Raw genomic sequence first — 21,671 nt, 5'->3', positions numbered from 1 at the left:
TATATATATTTATCTTGATACATCTATCAACTTTTATTATAAAAAAAAAAAATTACTTAGCATCATTTCTAACACTGAAAGTTTTCAATTATTGTTGTATCTCGTCTAACATCCTTGCAATCTTTAAACAATGATTACGATGCTCATTTGCTAACTAGCTATAATTGTACATGCATAATTTAGCTAGCATCTCAGATTGGTCGGGTATGCTAGATCTCAAAGCGACAGTTGAGCTTGATGTGAATGTTGAGCTCAAAGGTTTTTTCTCAGTACGAATAAAGATAGTAACATGTTTCTCTTTGTATGTAGTGAATGCTATTATGACTTCCTTCCTCACTAGTTTTATAAGATTTGTGTACATCTTAACTAAATTTGTTATGACTTACATTTGTGTTTCTTTCCGAATGTTATAAATGTCCGGGTTTCTATGTCTTGCCCTATAGTTGTAATAAAATTTTCAAAACTTACTTCCAAAATACAATAAATAATAAAAAATCAAAATTGAAATTAAATGGTTCACAATTTTCAAACTTATTTATTCCTCTTCCTTCCTGTCCTACTCAATTTTTGATATCACAATGTGTTTTACAGTCTGCTTGATAAATCTCAGACGGAGTTACACCGATTTGGAAAATAAGGCTGAAAAGAATAGAATTGGATTTTTAATTAGGGTTGCATACTCACGTAAGAAATACATGCTCATTCTGTTGAATTATAAAAGATGGAGTTAACGGAAATAATATATTTGAGACACATTTAAAAAGACAAAAAACGCATTTAGCCCCTGAAATTCTTTAGAGATATAATTAGAACACAATTGAAACATTAGAGATATTTTAATGAATTATCCTCGGTTAGACAGACCAATTTATGATGGGACAAACCAATCCTTAGCAGGCAGTCATTTCATGGGATAGAACAGGCCAATCTATCATCATGACTGGTTGAAAAACTCCCAACCTAATTAAGTCAAGACGTGTTGCAGATTAAATGGCTTAACCCACGAGCCCATAAAAAAAATTAAAAATTTCCCTAAAAACTCAAAGAGATGATGACATGAACCAATTTTATCACCGATATAGGATGCTTTTACTTTCAAGTTATAAAAACTCACATTTGATTTTTGGAATATATTATTCTAGATTTCGAATTCTAATATTTGAGCAATTTTATTGCTAATACAAAATAAATATTGCTATTAGCTTTCACCTTTAATAATTTTTCGATGGGTTATAAATAGACAAATGTATCATTATATCAATCAGACGATGGGTCATTTAAATATTGTGCATATCCCTTCGTTTACTTGACGTGATGGACAATTAGGTGAATCAAAATGGTGTTCGATCCATTAGTTTTTATTTTAAAAAAAATCCTCACCTCCAATTTGTAATGTGTCCATGTTTCTCCTTGCGAAATCAATGTTGGCAGACTTGCAAAAACATCACTATTGTATCAGAACATCTAATTTGTAATCTGTCGAAGGTTAGAGTCGAAGGTTAGAGTTTAAATGAGGTTGAATTATGTGAGAGCAGCCACTGGTCAACAAAAAGAAGGCAATGACACGTAAACAACTTCGAAGTGCTAAAAATTAGTGATGATCACACATCAAAGCACAAGCCAGAATTGTTGGTGACTATATAATTGTAAATTCTTCGGATAATTTTAATATGGTGAATCAATTTCAGTTAGAGTTTATTATATTTGATCATGTCTAAATATATAGGAATTTAGGAATATAAAAAATCGAGTGGAAGACGTAGTCAACAAGAAGGATGATAAAAAAAGGGAGTCGATAGACTCGATATATCCGAAGGATGAAATACTACGGAAGAGTACATCGGCAGATGAGAAGCCAGGGAGGAAGACTGCTTGAGGAGAAGATCGGAGGTGGGTTCGGGTGAGCTCAATTCCGGATAATCGGAGTATCACCCAAGCGAACGGAGAGAAAAATGATTAACAAAGGAAGTTAACCATTTCCGGATGAACAGTGTGGAAGACGCCCACAAAGGCTTTGAAGACACCTTATGTGAACAGTACTGAAGGCGTCTTCAAAGGTTTGGAAGGCATCTTCATAAATAGTACGAAGACGCCTTACCAGCCCTTGAAGGCACCTTCCGACAACCGCTAGCGAAGATAAAATTTTATCTTCGCACGGATAAAATTTAACCGATTGAAGGCGCCTTGAATCATCCTCGGATAAGATTTTCCATGAAATATAAAAAGACCTCTGAAACTTGGAAATATAGAGCAATTGAACAACAACTTTTGTATTAACTTTTCTAGTCATTTCTGAGTTGTCGACGTGTGTAAAAGGCTTATCCGCCTTCAACGAAGGAGAATTTTAGTGAGCTTTCATCTGCCTTGGATTAATAACCATCTAGATTGTTGGTGCGGGAAGCATCCGATGATCGACCGTTGTTTTGATAATGGCAAAGGAATTCAAAGTTAAGTTGTCTTGTGATCTAACATACTTAATTGAGTGTTTCAGGAAAGTCCTAGCTGCGGTTAGGCAGGTGGAAAACCTTAGGGGGTGGTAACCCTAGGTCATAGGGGGTGGTAACCCTATGCGGAAAGTCTTGGGGTCGAGAGCTTCAGGCAAAAGTCCTAGGGGGGGTAACCCTAGGTGGAAAGTCCTGGTGTCGCGAACCAGGTGAAAGACTGGACTAGCCGGGAAGCGGAAGTCTAGCAGAAAGTCTGAAAGCTTCGAACGCTGAGCAAAAGTCCAGTCGATTTGGAGAATCGCACTGGCAACAGGTAAATCTCCTGAGTGGAGTAGGTGAGAACGTGTTCCCCGTAGAGGGAACAGTAGGCGTCGGGTCGACCTAGGGTTTCCGGTTGGAAATCTGAAGTCAGACCCGGACAGTCCGACGACTGTCAAGTTTATCTATCATATTATTTCTGTGCTAACTTTATTTTGCAGGGGTGTGTTTGGGACTAACACAATTTGCAGGAACAAAGGAGCAACTCAGACCTCGGATAAACAGTGTCTGAGGCGCCTCCATGGGGCTTGGAGGCGCCTCGGGTGCTAGCCGAAGCTAGCTGTCCAGAAACACTAGAGGCACCCTATATGGACTTGAAGGCGCCTTGGAGCTGGGGTTCAAGGCACCTTGGACTGGCCTTTAAGGCGCCTTGAAGAGGATAAGCGCAGAAGGAGTCTGCGCTGATCTACGCGGCTGAATCGGCTCGTTGGAGGCGCCTCGGACAACCTTGGAGGCGCCTCCAGCACTGTTTATAAGGGGACTTCGAACAGCAGCTCAGGAAAACTTCTTCCAAGCGATCTTTCTGCTATAAGCTGCTTACGAGACGATCCCAAAGTGCTGCAACGAGATCCCGACGACCCGGAGCTTCATCTTTCAGTATTTCGTTGTCGGTATAAAGTTTGTTTACTGCTTTTACATTGTACTTAGTTTGTAATAACAACTTTCGAGCTTATAGTTGTTGCCCACCGAAAGCGATCAACAATCGCGGGCCTTGGAGTAGGAATCGCCACAGGCTCTGAACCAAGTAACCAACTTGTGTTAGCGTGTGCTCTTTTATTTTTCCGCTGCGTTTATTTACTCGATTGTTTTACGATTCTGAAACGAATGAAATAGCCACGAGCGCTATTCACCCCCCCTCTAGCGCTTTCGATCCAATACTGACAACTCACTTAATTAATATCTAACTCCAAGAGTAGTACCACTCAACCTTATCATCATGTCGAACTAAGTCCACCCGCAGGGTTTACATGACAATCTTTATGAGCTCCTCAAGGGGACATCATCAACCTAGATTACTATGACACAGTTTCATTCTATAATTAACAACATACCATATAAATAATATCATTTCTCAACTTATCGGACCTATTGATTTATCGAACTAAATCGCACCCTTTGATAAATTAAAGAAATGAATATTGAGTATATGTGCTTGTTATTATATCATGATTAAGAGCACACACTTTCATAATAACAAAGGTCTTGTTCTTTTATGCAGTCAGTATAAAAAGAACTTACCTTAAATGGTCCTGCTCAATACATTCAGAGTGTACTAGTGTAATTTTATAGTCAAGATAAACTAATATCAAATTACAGTACGACTATTCCAATGGTTTGTTCCTATCCATCTTAATCGTGAGCTATTGTTTATAATTTATAAGGAATTGATAACATGATCTTCTGTGTGTGACACCACACACCATGTTATCTACAATATAAATTAATTGAACAACTACACTTAGCATATAAATGTAGACATTTGACTAATGTGATTCTTTATTTCAAAATAAATATTTACAAAAGCTAGGCTTTTAGTATACACTCTAATAATCTCCCACTTATACTAAAAGACTATACTGCCATATACCCTACCATACATCTGATTCACAACCCCTCAACATGGCCATCAAAAGCTTTTGCCTTAAGGGACTTAGTGAAAGGATCTTCCAGGTTATCATCTGATGCAATCTAGGTGACAACATCTTCTCCTCGTTATACGATGTCTCGTATTGGGTGGTATTTGCGCTCTATGTGTTTACTTGCCTTATGGGCTCGTGGTTCCTTCGAGTTTGCTACTGCACCACTTATTACACTGTAATAATTTTTGGGTAAACCAGGAATCACATTAAAGTCCATCATGAAGTTTCTAAGTCATACAGCTTCTATGGCTGCCTCAAAGGCTGCCACATACTCAGCTTCCATGGTGGAGTCCAAAAAGCATCTATGCTTATCACTCTTTCATTGTTATGGCTTTACCTCCTAAAGTAAACACAAAACCCCGAGGTCGACTTACTATTGTCCCTATCTAATTGGAAGTCAAAATCCGTTTATCTCATAGGGAGAAAATCATCTGCCTTGTAAACTAGCATATAATCTCTAGTCCCTCTAAGGTATTTTAATATATGTTTTACGGCAGTCCAATGTCCCGATCCTGGGTTACTTTTATTGATGCAATATTCCCCAGGTCAAGGTTGACCGGGTTGACTGAGCTTGAATTGAGTCAAGCTCGAGTCTTGATGTTGTGGTTTTGATGTTTGACAATACATGTAGTCAATACATGAAGATTGCAGGTACAATTGTTCATGTGTGAAGGAGAGTCAAGTAGGTCAAGATTGACTGGACACTTGACTGAAAATCCTGGTGAGTGAAGCTAGGTGAAAGACCTAGTGAGTAAAGCTAGGCAGAAGAGAAATCCTAGTGAGTGAAGGCAGGTGAAAGTCCTAGTGAGTGAAGCTAGGCAAAAGAGAAATCCTGGTGAGTGAAGCCAGGTGAAAGACCTAGTGAGTGAAGCTAGGCAGAAGAGAAATCCTGGTGAGTGAAGGCAGGTGAAAGACCTAGTGAGTGAAGCAAGGCGGAAGGGAAGTCCTGGTGAGTGAAGCCAGGCAAGGAAAATTCAGATGGATCAAGGATGATCGAACATCTGGTGTTGGGAAGTCTAAGTAGGTCAAAGGGATTGACCGGATACTTGGCACAAGGAAAATCTAGGTGGATCAAGGTTGATCGGATACCTGGTGAAGATAAGTCCAAGTGGGTCAAGGTTGACCGGACACTTGGTGAGCGAGTTCTAGCAGGTCAAGGATGACCGGATGCTAGCCACGATGAACCAATAGGTCATGGTTGACCAGATGTTGGTTTAGGAGGCTTTAGACTTGATTTTAGGGAGAAATCATGAGCTGGATCGATCAGCCGATCGATTGGCTCATGCCCAATCGATCGGCCTATCGATTGGGCGAGTCTTCGCGACAAACCTCCTCCCAATCGATCAGTAGATCAATTGGGACAAGTGTGCGATCGCACAGAACAGCGCTGGATCGATCGGTCGATCGATCCAGATCCCCCAATCGATCAATGGATCAATTGGGAGCTGCGATTTCGTACGATAAGCCCTGGATCGATCAGTCGATCGATCCAGGCAATTTCTCGAGAGCACAGAGGCGCTCTGGATCGATCAGTCGATCGATCCAAAGCCTCCTCGATCGATTGGGAGTAATCCAATCGATCGGGATCCGACCGTTAGCGTCGTATTTAGCTGCTAGCGAGCTGTTCTCTCGGTAGAACCCTTACACTGTTCAGCTCCGATCTTCACCAGTGACTCCACAACATCTCTCTGAAGTTTAGATCGCCAGTTCTTGGAAGTTTTCCAAGTCAAGAGGCAGATCAAAAGCAAGAAGGAGAAACAAGGGTTAGAGTTTTCAGTTGTCAAACCTATAAGGATTCTTGTATTTGTTTTCCCCTTGTCTTCTTCTTGTACTGAGAGTATTGTAGGGCTTCTCCGCCTTCGGTAGTTACAGAAAAGGAGTGTTTTATTAGTGGAGGGTGTGTGAGTGTGTGGATCCTTGGATTAGTCACCTCTTGTGAGGTGGATACCAAGTAAATCCTCTTGTTAGCGTTGTGTATTTTGTTTCTTTGTATTTTTCGCTACATATCTTGAAGAAACAAGCAACGAAAAGCAAGACGAGCGCACCGAGCTATTCACCCCCCCTCTAGCTATATAATCGGTCCCAACAACTTTGATATCTGCTAACTATGCTCATGACAAAACAGATATCTGGTCTCGTGCATAGCATACATTAGGCTTCCTATAGCTGAAGCATAAAGAACTGCCTTCATTTCTTCTATCTCTTTTGATGTCTTTGGAGACATCTCTTTAAATAAATATACTCCATGCCTAAAAGGTAGAAAAACCTTTCATGGAGTCTTGCATACTAAAATGAGTTAGGATAGTATCGATATATGAAGATCGGGATAAGCACAACATTCTTTTCTTGTGATCCCTTATTACTTTGATCCTGAGAATATATGCGCATTCACCCAAGTCCTTCATATCAAATTGCTTGGACAACCATACCCTTACTTCCGACAACACTTTGATATTATTTTCAACTATCAAAAATGTCATTTACGTATAGTACAAGAAATACCACCACGTTTCCATCACACTTCTTGTATACACAAGACTCATCCGGATACGGAATAAATTCATACGACTGGATTACTTCATTAAACCGGATGTTCCAAGACCTTGAAGCTTGCTTCAGTCCATAAATAGACTGATTGAGCTTACACACTAGATATTATTTGTCTTTTGCAATGAACCCCTCTGGTTGCTTCATATGGATGTTTCCTTCAAGACTTCCATTAAGGAAAGTTGTCTTGACATCCATTTTCCAAATCTCATAATCCATATGAGTAGCAAAATATAAAAGAATCCGGATAGACTTAAACATGACTACCGGTGAAAAAGTTTCCTTATAATTGATACCCTTTTTCAACAAGTCTTGCTTTGAAAGTTTCCACCTTCCCGTCTATCCCTCTTTTTCTATTGTACACCCAATGGATTTTACACCATTTAGTGGTTCTACAAGCTCCCAGACTTTATTAGAATACATAGATTCTACTTCTGTATTCATTGCTTTTTGCCAAGATGCTGCATCATTATCTTGGAGCGCTTCATCATATGTCTGGGGATCAGGTTCATGTTCTCCAGGGATCAAGTCCAAAAACTCTCCCAAAACATGAATCTTTCAGGTTGCCTAACAACCCTCCCACTATGACGAGGTATTGTCTGTTGTTGTGTATCATTTGTGATACGTGTTGCAGTTTTTTGTGATATTTCATCTTACACTGTTGATACTAGACTAGACGTGTCCTCTCTAATTTCTTCTAGAACAATTTCACTCATGGGCTTATGGTTAATTGCATAATATTCCTCTAGAAATCGAGCATTGGTGCTAACAATGATCTTCTGATTTTTAAGATTATAAAACAAACCTCCTTTCGTTCCTTTAGGATATCCCACAAATAGACAAACTTCTGTATGTGATTCCAACTTGTCAGTGTCTCCCTTCAGCACATGTGCTAGACTACCCCAAATCTGAATGTGTTTCAGACTAGGTTTACACTCATTCCATAATTCTATGGGAGTAAAGGGTACTGATGTAGAAGGTACCATATTCAGAATGTATATTGTTTTTTCCAGAGCATATCCCCAAAACGAATTTGGTAATTCTAAATAACTCATCATCGATCTAACCATTTCTATAAGAGTCTTATTCCTTCGTTCTGCCACACCATTCTATTGGGGTGTACCAGGTGCAGACAATTGGGATTGAATCCTGGCCTCTGATAAGTAATTTCTAAACTCTCCAAAGAGGTATTCGCCACCACGATCAGACCGTAGTGTCTTGATACTTTTACCATGACATTTCTCTACATCAGCCTTGTACTCTTTGAACTTATCAAAGCATTCAGACTTGCGGCGCATCAAGTAAATGTACCTATATCTCGAATAATCGTCTATGAAATAGACAAAATATTTGAAACCACCTCTTACCTGGATAGACATAGGACCACACAAATTAGAATGAACCAGTTCTAACACATCTTTGGCTCTATACCCCTTGGCCTTAAAAGGTCTCTTGGTCATTTTACATTCCAAGCAAGATTCACAAGTTGGAAAGTTTTCCAACACTAATGAACCCAAGAGTCAATCAGCTATTAGCCTTTGAATCATACTCAAATTAATATGACCAAACCTTAGATGCCAAAGATATGTTTGATTCATTTCCGAAGGTTCCTTTCTCTTATTAGAATTAAAAGATGTGCTATTAATTTCTATTTGTTGCATCGTGGGAGTTATTAGATTTATAAATTGCCAACGAACGTACCAGAACAGATAATTTCCCTATTTATCTTAATAACACCTTTGCTATCATAAATAGATAGAATATCCATTCTTGTATTGTTTAGAAACTGAAATCAAGTTCTTTCTAAAACTTGGCCCGTAAAGACAATTTCTTAAAACTAATATTTTATTCTTATAAACATCTCCCACTGCAATAGCTGCTACTTCTGTAACATTGCCTATGTAAACAGTGATTTCTCCTTCGTGTAGTTGTCGAGTTTCCTGGAACTCCTGCAATGATTTACAGACATTATCAGTGGTTATCATATCTACACGCTAGGTACCGGTAGATAACACCACTAAAATGTTCCAACTACTATACCTATATTGTTCTCTTCCTACGAGGACAACCCGCCTACAAATGGCCAGACTGCTTGCAAATGAAGCACTTGCCTTTCGGCTTCTTCATTCTTGCTTTTAGTCCAGTACCTAGAGATCATACAGTCTTGCCTGTCAGCCCGATTCTAGTGTCCGAAGAGTTCCTTGAGATTATACATCATGTCATGGTCAGTAGGCATGGTCTGATGCTGATGTTGTAGTACATTTGATATAAAAGCCAAATTTAACTCCGCGTCATCTCATCTGCCTTAACCCATTTCTTATGATACTCAATCTCCTCTTCACTAGAATCACTATTAGGCACATTAGGGCAGACCTCTAACAGTAAAAACTTATAGCCTTCAGCAGTTAGGACAATATCCAAATTTCTTTTCCAATCTATGTGGTTGGGACCAGTAAGTTTGTTCTCTTTCAGAATAATAGCTAGTGGGTTGAAAGTCATCCTAAGAATCACAAAATAAACTTTTGGTCAAGACTCTAAATTTAGAATAATATTGATTCCTCAAACAATATTATTTAAATTTACCAACAACTCAAAACACCGTGAATTTTGCATGCCATGTTAGTGTGGATGTATACAAACACTACAACAAAATATTAAAAGACAACGGTTAAAAACTGTTGTCGTAGGTCCTTTAAAACCGTTGTAATTGACAGTGTTGTTAAAAGTGACGGGCTACGATAACGGTTTTAAACCGTTGTCTTTGAATGAAAAGATAACAGTTTTGCAACAATTTTAAACCGTTGTCTTTGAATGAAAAGACAACGGTTTAAAACCGTTGTTATTTAGAGCATTTTTCTGCAAGTTACAATTATTTTTGGGGCTACGACAACGGTTTTTAACCGTTGTCTTTTAAATTATTATCTTTTAATACTAATATATCATATTTCAATTTAAATATATAATAAATAATCATAATCAAGAAAGAATATTCTCACATCAATATCATTCAAAATGTTAGTTATACAAGAATTACAATCACAAAAGAAGAAACATATCTCATGTTCAAATAAAATTTATCCCAATACAAATAAACAAATAAACTCTATTTACAACTAATGAACAATAACCAAAAGACTAGAAACTTTTAATGGTGGTTCATGCCATGTAGGATTGCACTTAATTATTATCAACCCAAGTCCCATCACAATCTTCAACTTGTAGGATTTCATTGGACTCCTCTTTCTCACTTGCTTATTTTTTCATACCAACCTTTTCCAATATGAAGTTGGTGTCGAAGACTTGATAAGGTGCTTGGATGAGAATGTGAAGAGAGACGAGGAGGCAAGCCAAGCCAACCTTGAGGGAAAAGGTCACCCTGTCTGTGTCCTCTCTGGCAAACTCCCACACTTCCATTATCAATTTCCTCATTGGTATCGTGGCTTTGCCATTATGATCCTTGGTAGACTTCTTCAAGCTTTCTGATTGTGGTGTTGCGTTTGGCGGCAAGCAAATGTCGATCTGAATACTGCTACCTTTCTTTCTGTTCATTGTAGTTCTACATGTAAGAAAACAGCATCGACAGCACAGGTATAGAAGAAAATTTAAAAAATAAAAGTCTATCTATATATCTTACCTGAAGAATAGGGTGATTGTTGATGTATATGAAGCTAGCTCTTTGTTGGTGCTGAAATGAGTGAATGGAGAGATTGACATCAAAGAGGATTTAAAGAGAATTGGTAGATGAGATCATGGTAGTGCATCATTATTCTATTGATTGACAACAGTTCAAGGGAAAATCTAACATGTAAGTATAGTTATATAAAGAAGCTATTGTAAAACTTACTTGAGTCAAATTACTAACTTGGATATTGAACCTTTGAATAACTGCAATAATGTTCCTCTTTGGCACTATAGTTTCTTCAATAAGGCTACTTATTATATATTTATTTAAATACATACTTTAAAATTTAAACAATGTTAAATAAGGTCCAATGCATTATAAATAAAAAATTATAACAAGTATGAGGTCAAAAAAAACATTGAACAACGGACATAAATCTTAAATGAGTTTCATATGCTAAATAAACTCTATCAAGAAGCTACTACTTGATTAAAGGATAAAGTTTCTAGTCTTAGTGAAAGTGCAGGCTCAACTTGCAACTTTAATCAACTTATTCAAGCAATAGCGGATACAACTTAATCAAGGGCTTCATGTAATTCCCACTAGTGGGTGATTCTTAATCAACGTTAAAAAGGAACTCTCTAGTGAGCATGGTTAAAAAATTCATGATCAACGTTAAAAAATTCTTAATCAACGTTAATCAACTCTCTTTTAATTCATGAGCATGGTTAAAAAGGAAAGTTTTCTTAAAATTTAAAATCCACCTTTTAATCAACAAATAAGAAAAGATTTCAAATTTTAAACTCTCTTTTAAACATGTAGATGATTTACAAATAAGGAAAGTTTTTACCAAAAATTAAAATCATCCTTTTAATCTACAAATAAGGAAAGAGATTAATCTCTTCTCTTAATCTTTTGTAGAAAGCTATAAAAGGAAATTTTTAATTTTTAAACTCTCTTTTAAAATCATGATATCGACATAAGAAATAATTTTAATAAAAAACTTTTTTAATATTCTAGTGGTCGGCCACCTAAGCTTGGGACCCAAGCTTTGGCCGGCCACCAACTTGGCTCATCCACTTGGTCTTGGCCGGCCCTAGCTTGGGTTCCAAGCTAGCTTAGCCGGCCCCATTGGATGGGTAAGAAGGTGGGTATGTGGTGGGTATAAATCTCTATATACAAGAGGCTACGGTAGGGACCGAGAGGAGGAATTGGTTTTGGTCTCCCGATAGAATTAAGCATCCCGTGTTCGCCCCGAACACACAACTTAATTTTATCAATAATAATTCATTTCACTAGAGAACTATTATTGAACTACCGCACCAATCCCAAATTACATTTTGGGCTCCTTCTTATTATGAGTGTGTTAGTCTCCCTGTGTTTAAGATGTCGAATGCCCACTAATTAAGTGAGTTACCGATAACTCATTTAATTAATATCTTAGTCCAAAAGTAGTACCACTCAACCTTATCGTCATGTCGGACTAAGTCCACCTGCAGGGTTTAACATGACAATCCTTATGAGCTCCTCTTGGGGACATTCTCAACCTAGATTACTAGGACACAGTTTCCTTCTATAATCAACAACACACACTATAAGTGATATCATTTCCCAACTTATCGGGCTTATTGATTTATCGAACTAAATCTCACCCATTGATAAATTAAAGAAATAAATATCAAATATATGTGTTTGTTATTATATTAGGATTAAGAGCATACACTTCTATAATAACTGAGGTCTTTGTTCCTTTATAAAGTCAGTATAAAAGAAACGACCTCTAATGGTCCTACTCAATACACTCTAAGTGTACTAGTGTAATTATATAGTTAAGATAAACTAATACCTAATTACACTACGACCTTCCAATAGTTTGTTCCTTTCCATCTTGGTCGTGAGCTACTGTTTATAATTTATAAGGTACTGATAACAAGATCTTCTGTGTGTGACACCACACACCATGTTATCTACAATATAAATTAATTGAACAACTACATTTATCATAAATATAGACATTTGACCAATGTGATTCTTATTTCTAAATAAATGTTTATACCAAAAGCTAGGCTTTTAGTATACATCCTAACAACACTACACCGTTCTAGTATGCGCCACATCTGCTGCCATACACCTGATTCCCAACCCTTCAACATGCCCATCAAAAGCTCTTGCCTTAAGGGCCTTAGTGAAAAGATCTATAGGTCATCATCTGATGTAATCTAGGTAGCAACAACTTCTCCTCGTTTATACGATTTCTCATATTGGGTGGTACTTGCGCTCTATTATGTTTACTTGCCTTATAGACTCATGGTTTCTTCAAGTTTGCTACTACACCACTATTATTACAATAAATTGTAATAATCTTTGGACAAACCAGAAATCATATCTAAGTCTATCTTGAGGTTATTGAGTCATTCAGCTTTTATGGCTACCTCAGAGGCTTACCATATACTCAGCTTCTATGGTGGAGTCCAGATAAACACCTATGCTTATCACTCTTCCATAGTTATGACTTTACCTCCTAAAGTAAACACAAAACCCCAAGGTTGACTTACTATTGTCCCTATCTGATTGGAAATCAAAATCCGTGCAACCCATAGGGACCAAATTAACTGCCTTGTAAGATAGCATATAATCTTATGTGCCTCTAAGGTACTTCAATATATGCTTTACTGCAGTCCAATGTCCTTGTCCAGGGTTACTTTGATATCTGCTAACTATGCCCTTAGCAAAACAGATTTTTGATCTCGTGCATAGCATTCATTAGGCTTCCGACAGCCGAAGCATAAAGAACTGCCTTTATTTCCTCTATCTCCTTTGATGTCTTCGGAGACATCTCTTTAGATAAAGCTACTCCAAGTTCAAAAGGTAAGAAACCTTTCTTGGAGTTCTGCATGCTTAAAACGAGCAAGGATTTTTTTTTGATATATAAAGCTTGGGGTAAGTAAAATATTCTTTTCTTGCGATGCCTTATTACTTTGATCCCAAGAATATATACCCAAGTTTTTCATATCGAATTGTTTGGACAACCATACCCTTACTTCTGACAACATTTTGATATTGTTTCCAACTACCAAAAATGTTATCTACGTATAGTACAAGAAATACCACCACGTTTCCATCACACTTTTTGTATACACAAGACTTATTCGGTTACTAAATAAATCCATAGGTCTGGATTGTTTTGATAAACCGAATGTTCCAAGATCTTGAAGCTTTACCTCAGTCCATAGACTGATTGAGCTTGCACACAAGATGCTCTTTGCCCTTTGCAATGAACTCTTCTGGTTACTTTATATGGATGCTTTCTTCAAGACTTCCATTAAGGAATGCTGTCTTGACATCCACTTCCCAAATAGATAAAAAAATCCAGATAGACTTAAGCATGGCTACCAGTGAAAAAGTTTCCTTTTTCATCAAGCCTTGCTTTGAAAGTTTCCACCTTCCTGTCTATCCATCTTTTCCTATTGTAGACCTATTTTTACCCAATGGCTTTTACACCATTTGGTGGTTCCATAAGTTTTCAAATTTTATTAGAATACATATATTCTAATTCTATATTCATTGCTCTTTGCCAAGATGCTGCATCTTTATCTTGGAGTGCTTCATCATATGTCCGGGATCAGGCTCATGTTCATCTGGGATCAAGTCCAAAGATTTTTTCAAAACATGAATCTTTTAGGTTGTTTGACAACCCTCCCACTACGATGATGCACTGTCTGTATCAATTGTGATACGTGTTGCAGTTTCTTGTGATATTTCATCTTGTACAGTTGGTACTAAATTAGACATGTCCTTTATAATTTCTTTAAGAACAAATTTACTTATGAGCTTGTGGTTTATTACATAGTTCTTTTCTAAAAATCGGTCATTTATGCTAACAATGACTTTCTGATTTTTAAGACTATAAACCTACTTTTGTTTCTCTAGGATAACCCACAAACAAGTGAATTCCTGTCCAACTTTATCAGTGTCTCTCATGTGCTAGACCTCCCAAATCCGAATATGCTTCAGACTAGGCTTACGCCCAATCTGTAATTCTATGGGAATAGAGAGTTCTGACTTAGAAGGTACTATGTTCACTTCTGTTTCCAGTGTATATCCTTAAAACAAATTTGGTAATTTTCTGAATAACTCATCATCGATCTAATTATTCCATAAGAGCCTATACCTTCTTTCTACTACACCATTTAGGGTGTACCAGGTGCAGTTAGTTGGGATTAAATCCCTACTTCTGATAAGTGACTCCTAAATTCTCCCAAGAGGTACTTGCCACTACGATCTTACCGTAGTGTCTTGATACTTTTACTTTGACGTTTCTCCACATCAACCTCATACTCTTTGAACAAATCAAAGCACTTAGACTTGCGGCACATCAAGTAAATGTATCCGTATCTCAAATAGTTGTCTATAAAATAAATGAAATATTTGAAACAATCTCTTGCCTGGATAGTCAAAGGTCTTCACAAATCAGAATGAACCTATTCCTATATCTTTGGCTCCAATCCCCTTAGACTTAAAAGCTTCTTGGTTATTTTTCCTTCCAAGTAAGACTCGCAGGTTGGAAAGATTTCCACTACTAATGAACTCAAAAGTTCATCAGCTACCAATGAATCCTACTTAAGTTAATATAACCTAGCTTTAGATGCCAAAGATATAATTGGTTCATTTCCGAAGGTTGCTTTCTCTTAAAGTTATAAGATGTGTTACTAATTTTCATTTGTTGCATCATGAGAGTTATTGGATTATAAATTGTCAACCAACATACTAGAATAGATAACTTCCCTATTTTTCTTGATAACAACTTTGTTATCAAAATAGCCATAATATCTATTCTATAATAGTTTAGAAACTGAAATCAGGTTCTTTCTAAACTTAGTATGTAAAGACAATTTCTAATAATCCATATTTTATTCCTATTAGAGAATAAACCTCTCCCACTGCAACAGCTGCTACTTTTGCAGTAATGCCCATGTGGACGGTGTTTTTATTTTCATTTAGTTGTCGGGTTTCCTGGAACCCTGCAATGAATTGCAGACATGATTAATGGCATCTGTATCTACACTCCAGGTTCTGGTAGATAACACCACTAGACATGTTTCAACTAATGAATTAAATACACCTAAATTGTTCTTAGTTCTAAGAAGACAGTCTACCTTAATGTCCAAGTCCTATTTCCAATCATTACAATTGGGACTTCTAAGTCTTTTCTATAGTATAACAACTAGGGGATTGACAAACATTTTAAATCCTAAGAATCACAAAAATATTTGGTCAAGATCAATTCTTTTAAAATCCCTATGAATTTTGTATGCCACGATAGTGTGGACGTATACAAAATCAAAAAAAGAGATTTTATCCATTAATTTTATTATCTCGTCAACTTTACTTTATGACGAATAAAATTAATAGTTGATCTGTCTTTGATCAAATATTTAGTCAAAACTTTTTGAATTTAAAATAACATTGATTCCTCAAACAATATTATTTAAATTCACCAACACATCAAACACCGTGAATTTTGCATGCCACGATAGTGTGGACGTATACAAAATTTAAACATTTGTAAGAGGAGAGTTTTACCCATTAATTATCTTGTCAATAAATCTTTATGACAAAATAAAATTACCTCAAACACCGTGAATTTTGTATGCCACGATAGTGTGGACGTATACAAAATCAAACATTTGTAAGAGGAGTTTTTAATTTTATTATCTTGTCAACTTATTTATTTGACAAATTAATAGTTGATTTTCTTCGGTCACACAAACAATAGCAGTGACTCCGATGGGGAGGATACTATTAGACGTGCCTAAGTGTATACCATTACTTGACACTAAGTCCATTAATAAGATTGTGCCCCTTCCGATGGGGAAGATCACACGCTCTTAATTAACTTCCTATAGTCATTCAAAATGGAAGTTTAAGCTAGTGATCTGCAAACAAGCTCATCCGATATGGAGGAAGGCACTCAGAGCCAACGCGCAAGCTTGTTGCATCACTTATAAACCAGTAATGGAGACCGTGGAATTTATTTAAAAATAAATCCCTCTCCCACTTAGTTATTTAAAGTGAGGAATTTTGACTATGCTAGCCTACTTAGCATGCATACTAACAAGCACACACAACACAACATAAAAAAAATAATAAATAGAAAAATTAATTTTCAACTATTTTGGTTTTTATCTATTGCTATCCTCCGTGTGTCGCCAACCCTAGCTGCTGCCATCTTTGGCCACCGCCACCGGGTCTAGTTGTCGCATTCGTCTTGCTCCTTATTCCGCTGCGCCTCTGGTCCTCAAAAGATTTCACGCCTTGCAAGATTCGATCCGCGACATAAATAGAATTTTACATTTTTCGATCCTATATTCCTCGAAGGAATGTACATGTAAACTAGATCGAACATAAAATAAAATTTACATCCATCGATCCTATATTCCATAAAAGGAATGTACATGTAACTAGATCAAAAAATAAAATCCTAATAAAACTAAATACAGCTCCTGCTGTATTTTATAATACAATCATGCACACAGAATAAAATGCCCTTGACATGTCCAAGGGTCCAATCACACACATAATAACTATAAGTCATAATAGTTAGATCCTGCATCCACAAAGTTAGCACATCCTACTATTAACCTGCCTAAATTATTTATGACATTTGCATAATTAAACTAATATCAAATACACAGAGGCAAAACCCTAGCTCTGATACCAATTGTTGGTTGCTACTCAGAAAACCTAGAGGTTCCACTGTACAAAAATTTTGTACAAAGGTCCGAACCTTTTCCTAGCTACCATGTCACTACAAGAAAAAAGCTAAACAACAACGCTTTTTTGGCGTTGTCGTATGTACTTAAAAAGTGATGTTGTAGATGGTGTTGTAGAAAGTTATATCAAAGACAACTCTTTAAAAGCGTTGTGGTTGGTCACAAAGACAACGCTTTTTAAGCGTTGTCTTTTCGTTCTTAAAAAGCGTTGTTATAGATGCTGTTGTAAAAATGCACATATCAAAGACAACGCTTTAAAAGCGTTGTGGTTGGTCACAAAGACAACGCTTTTTAAGCGTTGTCTATTCGTTCTTAAAAAGCGTTGTTAAAGATGCTGTTGTAAAAATGCACATATCAAAGACAACGCTTTAAAAGCGTTGTGGTTGGTCTCAAAGACATTGTTTTTTAAGCGTTATCATTTATTACTTAAAAACGTTGTCTTTTAAAATAGTGTTTTTCTTAATTAAATAGCAAAATTATAAAAATACTCAAAATTTACATATAATTGAATATCCACAACCACAATCATTTTTATAATAAGACTATTTAACAAATAAATAAAACTTTATATTATACAAACAAAATGTATACATATTGATCCACAAATTAAATTTGTATCATACAAATTATCCTTAACTTCATGACAATAATTTTTCAAACACACAAGTTTTACAAAACCTCATCATTGACTAATCCTGTTGTTGGTGTCCATCGCATGGAATTGCTTCTTTAAGTCCAACAATCTCTTCTTCCGAAAGGCTTTCAGCTATCACTCTTAGAGCCATCTTCTTCAACTTGTCATCAACACACCTGGGGTTGTAGGCAATCAAGAAATTTTGTATGAAAACTTTCATACATGTAAATCTCGTACTAAATAATATGTCAATGTTATATATACATGTAATTCATACCGTAAGTGTGTTTATATATCGTATCTGACAAGTTTTCTTTAGGGCCAACTTCTACTCAAGCTCTTTAAACACTGCATCAAAATAAAAAATTGGCATTAGTTACGTGCTAAATGAAAATCATATTTAGAGGAAAAAGCGGAGTCTGTAGATGGATATATTAACAAGCATATTAATGTTTGACTTGTCTTTACAAGTTCTAAGCATATATATTAACCAAGCATATAACCTAAGAGGAATAAGTTACAAAATGCTACTTGATGTTTGACTTGTCTTTATTGGATTTTGCGGCCCGGTCTTCTTGTAGCAGGCACAATGTAATACTTGATGTTGACTCTACCTTTGCAGTTGTTTCGGCTTGAGGAGTGGCAAAGAATGGTGGAGTAGAGGATGGATTTCAGGTATTCATCCGTGCCATCGAGGAAATGACTCCATGGGTGACTAGCATGTTGACCAGGGCATGCTTGGAGAAGATGACTTGTTTCAGAAGCTTTTTAGATCAAAGATACGAAGTGCATTGTTATAAAACTAGATGCACGAACACTTGCTTATACGGTTCTTGAAATAAAATACATTCATCATCACTAGCCCAAGCTCAATAAGGAAAATTCACGGTAAATGTGCATAGTATACCTCAGATACTGCAGATGATAGGGAAGGCCAGAAGACAGTTTGACGCAAATATTAAGATTGCCCAAGCCAATCCATGGTACTAATCCTGACAGCTCCTCCAAATCGCACTGACTTGATTGTGTCCACCCATCCTTGTTCATCAGCTTGGAACCTTTGAAATGAAAGCTGCATTGGGTACATGGAAAAAACAACAAAAGGGAGGATAAATGATAGCCACCAACCTAATTGTTCACAAATATCTGTATAAGTTATTAAGGGTGTTCATAGAAGTTGATCCTTTAGCCGTATCTGTTAGATGGTCAAATCTAGGCGCCAACTCAAAAATGTTGGCGTCCAAGTGTTAGTGTTCAACTACTTCTGATTTTCTTCATCTTTGAATTGTTAAATACATAGGGTATTTATAGGGAATACTCAAGATGTATCTAAATAAATACATGAACCAATATTAAATGACATACATTCATCATCCGAAGAGTCATTCATGAATCCTCCAATATTCATGCTCCAGATGACCATACATTAGATTATAAGTCCAATTAATTTGATTGCAAGGTTGTAAACAGTCCTTGAGGGCTATTGATAGTGATTCCAGTACGTACTGGAAAATAATGGAACAAACCTATGAAACAGCTATCAAGGGATTCACTTCAACTTTCCTAAACCAAAGAAGAAACAGATGGATTACAAAAGAAAACAATTTGCACCATCAAACTGAAACTTATAATAAGCCTTAATAAATTAATGAAAAAAGAATTGTTTAGAAGTTCACTGAGAAACATATGAAAATATATACAACAAATGCAACTGCAAAAAAAAAATAAAAAACTAGTATCCAATTAACTTTTTTTTATACTTTCAGATCAAAAGGTCAAATTTATATACTTTGATTCATGTTCAAGCAAGAGGATAACAATCTCATCGACAGTTAGTATTTCCTTTTAATATAGAACACTAAAAAGAAGGAATATCAATGATGAAACAAACCTGAAAATGCGAGCTACTGAGGCAGCGAGCAATCTGCTTGAACAAGGTAATCATGCAGCGTTGGAACTCTGTCGTGAGCATCAAAGACCAAATATTACCAAATATTAAGATCACTGACAAACCAAATAATACCTTATTTTTAACAGCTATCTAGAGGATCTGGCTTTTTGACTTGAAGCTGGTTCAAAGAAGACAAATCAAATATACAAATACTAAGATGAAAGCATAATGAAGTAGTTAACTTTTTCTACTTTACCTGATTATAAGATCTACAGCTTCTTGCTCAGTATTTTGCTGCACGAGTAATTATTAGAAAAACAAACCCAATAGTGGAACAAAAGCTAGATAAAGAAACTAGATAATTTACACTGACAGAACTTTACAGAATAACATATAATACAGTGCTTTGTACTTGCATATTAATCCAGAAAACATCCTTTCACCTAAGTGACAATTTTTCCAAAACATCATCATTCACTAAAAATTTTCACAAGTTTTTAAACTTCAGTGACAACTTTTCTTTGGGGTCAACTGCTCAAGGTCGATCTGGTAACTATGCACTGCATCAAAAAAATTGGCATTAACTATGATTCCACCAAAAAAAACCACCATTCCATGAACTTAAATCTAAATAGAATTATGGCAACTATCATTCCATACCTATTCATAAATATGATCTTGTATGCACTCCGCCAACTCGGACCGAACCTCATCAATTTGTTCACGAGAGTACCCTATTTTTGTGAACTGTGAGCATACACAATTTATGTTAATGGAAAAATAATCAACACGATCACTTTGCAATTTTAAATAGTTTATGTCAAATAATTTGAGATAAGCTAAATAATGTTACTATTGATTGCAGCGAATCTCTCTCAATAGTCTCAACTTCTTCAATAATTTCTCTCATAAATCGCACAAAAAAACCACATTGTTTCGCATCCGATTGTTGAGGAGCCTATATATAGTAATTAGAGTCAAATTGTTAATGAAAATTATACACATTACAATATATGTTAAACAAAAGTACACATACCTTAACTACTTCCCACTTAACATTTTTCCTACCTTTCCTTCCCTTGGTTGAATTAAACAATTTTAAGGCCCTTCATACGTTAAGAATATTTGTTAAATAAGATTTTTATTATAATAAATATTTACTAAAAGAAATCTGAACTCACATTTCCATTACGTATTTTGAATCATCATCGCGAATGCGGCAACTTAGGGAATCCAGCAGGTAAATAGCATCCTTGTAAGGTTCAATAACACTAAGATTCCAATGGAAACTAGGCAAATACATAGGATTAGATCATAAAATTGAATAAATTATCGAAAGGAAGCAATTGAAAGTGATGTTTTACTTCTTGCTTACCCGACATTACATGGCACTAACACTAGTTGATCTGTTGATGCACTTGTCAGCTTATCTGCTAAAAGAGTTGCCCTTTGATTCAGGGTTTCAAGCTTAACTGATTTGTCAAATATAAACAAGTTAGATAGCTAGGTTGAATAATAATAAAGTGGCAATATAATTAGAAATATAATAATAAAGTGGCAATATAATTAGATTATGCTCATCTTGTAACCACTTCTTGGACTTAGCCTTACGAGGAAATCTTGCATTCAAATACGTCATGTGTTCCCTAATCAAATTATTTGGTATAAATAAACCAACAGAATGTAAGCAAACCACATTAAAATATTAATAAGTTAGATACATTACTCGATATAGAGATCAATCTCAGCATCATTTGCCAATACATAACGATGTGCTTGCGTCAACTCATCGTGAGTAGTGG

Source organism: Zingiber officinale, chromosome 6B, assembly GCF_018446385.1.
Source record: "Zingiber officinale cultivar Zhangliang chromosome 6B, Zo_v1.1, whole genome shotgun sequence".
Lineage (NCBI taxonomy): Eukaryota > Viridiplantae > Streptophyta > Magnoliopsida > Zingiberales > Zingiberaceae > Zingiber > Zingiber officinale.
The sequence above is the reverse complement of the archived record's forward strand: the minus strand, read 5'-3'. Positions refer to the sequence as shown.